Raw genomic sequence first — 4,377 nt, 5'->3', positions numbered from 1 at the left:
GTAGCGCCTGCTCAATGTCCGCGTCCAGCTCCCACGCTATCGGCGCCACCAGGCAGGAGGCCGGGAGTATGGGGGTGGGATCCATGGGCCGCTCCTCTGTGTCATACAGCCGGGACAGTGCCTCTGCCTTCACGTTCTGGGAACCTGGTCTGTAAGAAAGGGTGAAAACAAAACGGGTGAAAAGCATGGCCCACCTTGCCTGGCGAGGGTTCAGTCTCCTCGCAGTACGGATGTACTCCAGATTGCGGTGGTCAGTCCAGATGAGAGAAGGGTGTTTAGCCCCCTCAAGCCAATGTCTCCACGCCTTCAAAGCCTTGAAGACAACCAACAGCTCCCGGTCCCCCACGTCATAGTTTCGCTACGCCGGGCTCAGCTTCCTCGAGAAGAAGGCACGGGGGAGAGAAGAAGGCACAGGGGAGCACGGCTCCTATCCCAGCCTTGGATGCGTCTACCTCCACTATGAGCCAAAGAGGGATCTGGATGGGCCAGCACGGGAGCTGAGGTAAACAGAGCGCTCAGGTGACCAAAAGCCCTGTCCACCTCAGCTGACCACTGCAAACATACCGGTCCACCCTTCAGCAGTGAGGTAATGGGAGCCGCTACCTGACCAAAACCCCAGATAAACCTCCGGTAGTATATGGCAAACCCTAGAAACTGCTGCACCTCCTTACGGTGGTGGGAGTCGGCCAATTACGCACGGCTGAAATGCGGTCACTCTCCATCTCCACCCCTGAGGTGGAAATGCAGTACCCTAGGAAGGAGAATGAGTATAGGAAGGAGTATATCAGAATGTCATCAATATACACCACTACACCCTGCCCGTGCAGGTCCCTGAAAATCTTGTCTACAAAGGCTTGGAAGACTGATGGAGCATTCATCAATCTGAACGGCATGACGAGGTACTCATAGTGCCCTGAGGTGGTACTGAACGCCATCTTCCACTCGTCACCCTCCCGGATACGCACCAGGTTGTAAGCGCTCCTGAGATCTAGTTTGGTGAGTAAGCGTGCCCCGTGCATTGACTTAATCGCTGTGGCTATGAGAGGTAGCGGGCAACTGTACCTCACAGTGATCTGGTTTAGACCTCATAGTCAATACACGGGCGCAGACCTCCCTCCTTCTTCTTCACAAAAAAAGAAACTTGAGGAGGTGGGTGAAGTGGAGGACCGAATGTACCCCTGACGCAGGGATTCGGAGACATATGTTTCCATAGCCGCCTGTGACAGGGGATACACGTGACTCCTGGGAATAGCGGCGTCTACCAAGAGATTTATCGCACAATCCCCCGTTGATGGGGTGGTAATTGAGTCGCCTTCTTTTTGGAGAAGGCGAGAGCCAAATCGGCATATTCAGGGGGAATGTGCACGGTGGAGACCTGGTCTGGACTTTCCACCGTAGTGGCACCAACGGGAAACCACTAAACACCTCCCCGAGCACTCTCGCGACCACCCCGTGAGAGCCCTCCGTTGCTATGAAACAGTGGGGTCATAACAGGCTAGCCAGGGTAGGCCTACCACCACGGGAAACGCAGAAGAGTTAATAAGAAAGACTGATTCTCTACTTGTGACACCCCTGCGTCACCATGCACAGGGGAGCGGTGGCCTCCCTAATCAACCGTGACCCCATTGGTCGACTGTCTAAGGCGTGAACTGGGAAGGGCACAGCCACTGGAACAATGGGGATCCCTAAACTATGAGCGAATGCTCTGTCTATAAAATTCCCAGCCGCGCCTGAATCGACGAGCACCTTATGCTGGGAATGTGGGGAACACTCAGGAAACATGACATTCAAAAACAGGTGTTCAACCGAGGGCTCTGGGTGAGAATGGTGCCGACTCACCTGGGGTGACGCTAGAGTGCCCTGCCTGCTGCCTCGACCCCCAGAGGAAGCAACTCGACACCGACCGGCAGTGTGTCTTCTGAGGCCACAGATGGTGCACGCGAAGGCCTCTCCTTCGGCCTCCCTAAGCACAGCACCTCCCAGCTCCATAGGTATCAGAGCGGTGGTGCTGGAGGATGGAACCAACAGAGCCCGATCTGGACGTCCGCGGGTGGCCAGCAGGTTATCCAGCCGACTGGACAGGTCCACCAGCTGGTCAAACGTGGGGGTGGTGTCCCTGCAGGCTAACTCCTGAAGGACATCCTCGCGCAAGCTGCAATGATAGTGGTCGTTCATGGCCCTGTCATTCCATCCCGCTCCGGCTGCCAGGGTCTGAAAGTCCAAAGCAAACTCCTGTGCACTCCTCGTCCCCTGCCGCAGGTGGAAAATACGTTCACCCGCTGCTCTTCCCTCGGGCGGGTGGTCGAAGACTGCCCGGAAATGACCTCAAAGTGTTCCAGAACCGCATCCATGGCGGCGCCGAGATGGTGGAGCATCGCTGCGTGTTCCTGGACTCGCTCCTCTACCCCAATAACAGGGGCACCTGCTCCTGCTGACTCCATTCGACGGTGGGGTATTCTGTCAATGGTGGGTGCATCTGGTGCATGTAAGTCAGGCGCAGGAGAGCAGAGATGAATAGACAAAGCACTTTACTTAGGCAATCATAATACAGAACGCAACTGCATCACAACACAAACGCCCAGAGAACAAGTGAGGCAGCACAAAGTACAAAACCCAAGTACAAAGCACCGGCTGCCACAAAAATGGAAAATGAAAGGTGGATCGGCGATGGCTAGAAGACCGGTGACGTCGACCGCCGAACACCGCCCGAACAAGGAGAGGGAGAGGAACCGACTTCGGTGGAAGTCGTGACAGTTGTTTAGAAAGCATGTGACAAATATTTTAATTTAATTTGAATTTGTTTTGTATTCAGTGTAGTGTTTTTACAGACTTAACTGTAGTATTTACTGTAGTATACTGTAGTAATTACAGTTAACTATAGAATAAATACTGTAATAAAATAATATGTAGTACACATAATAGTAATTAATGGAGTGTTTTTGCTGACTGTAGTATAGTATAGTATTTACTGTAGTGTTTTTGCTGACATTAATGTAGTATTTAATATAATGTTTTTGTTTTATTATCTTTGACATAGAAGTGTAGGCTTTCTCCTTGAAGAAACCTTCTAGAGAAATACTAAAAGAGCACATTTTCTATAACCTGTAGGTAGGTAGGACTGGGGTCTGAATGGCAGTGGTGTAAAGTAACAAAGTAAAAAATACTTTGAAGCACTACTTAAGTAGTTTTTTTGGGTATCTTTACTTTACTATTTATATTTTTGACACATTTTAAATGTACTACATTTCTGAAGAAAATATGTTCTTTTTACTTCCATACATTTTCCCTCACACCAAAAAGTACTCGATACATTTCCAATGCTCAGGCAAGACAGCAATAGGGTTCAATTTCCACACCTATCAATATAACATGTTGACATCCCTACTGCCTTTGAGCTGGTGGACTCGCTAACACAAATACTGCATTTGTAAATTATGTCTGTGTTGGAGTGCGTCCCTGGCTGTCCGTAAATTGAAACAAACAAGAAAATCATGCCATCTGGTTTGCTTAATACAAGGAATTTGATGAATAGCATTTACTTGTACTTTTCACTTGATAATTGAATAGTTTTTCCACCACTGTACTTAAGTACATTTAAAACCAGATACTTTTAGACGTTTACTCAAGTAGTATTTTACTGGGTGACTTTCACTTGAGTCATTTTCTATTAAGGTATCTTTACTTTTGCTCAAATATGACAATGAGAACTATAAATAGTTTAGCATTTCTGCTCTTTACTATAATCTGTAGGGAACAAAATACAGAAAAGTATGTGGACACCCCTTCCAATTAGAAGATCTGGCTATTTCAGCCACACCCGTTGCTGATAGGTGTATAAAATCGAGCACACAACCATGCAATCTCCATAGACAAACATTGGTAGTAGCATGGCCTTATTGAAGAGCTCACTTACTTTCAAATCTAAACTTTCACCTTTCCAACAAGTCAGTTCCTCAAATGTATGTTTGGTGGAGGAGGAATTATGTTCTGGGGCTGATTTTCAAGGCTCCTTAGTTCCAGTGAAGGCAAATCTAAACTCTACAGCATACAATGACATTCTAGAAGATTCTGTGCTTTGTGGCAACAGTTTGGAGAAGGCCCTTTCCTGTTTCAGCATGACAATGCTCCCGTGCACAAAACGAGGTCCATACAAAAACGGTTTGTCGAGATTGGTGTGGAAGAACTTGACTGGCCTGCACAGAGCCCTGACCTCAACCCATCAAACATTTTTGGGATTAAGTGGAACACTGACTGCGAGCCAGGCCTAATTGCCCAACATCAGTGCCTGACCTCACTAATGCTCTTGTGGCTAAATGGAAGCAAGTCCCTGCAGCAATGTTCCAACATCTAGTGGAAAGCCTTCCCAGAAGAGTGGAG

The 4,377-nt window shown here is 48.5% G+C and overlaps 1 non-coding gene across 1 annotated transcript; it reads right to left on the bottom strand.

Moving 5' to 3' along the window:
* Positions 1-3,041: 3,041 nt before the first annotated feature.
* On the bottom strand, positions 3,042-3,094 carry LOC112264260. Its single transcript, XR_002955604.1, has one exon. It is a non-coding gene; the product is annotated as a U7 small nuclear RNA (small nuclear RNA).
* Between the last annotated feature and the right edge of the window lie 1,283 nt (positions 3,095-4,377).

This window comes from Oncorhynchus tshawytscha, linkage group LG12 (genome assembly GCF_018296145.1).
Source record: "Oncorhynchus tshawytscha isolate Ot180627B linkage group LG12, Otsh_v2.0, whole genome shotgun sequence".
Classification (NCBI taxonomy): Eukaryota; Metazoa; Chordata; class Actinopteri; order Salmoniformes; family Salmonidae; genus Oncorhynchus; species Oncorhynchus tshawytscha.
The sequence above is the reverse complement of the archived record's forward strand: the minus strand, read 5'-3'. Positions and strand labels throughout refer to the sequence as shown.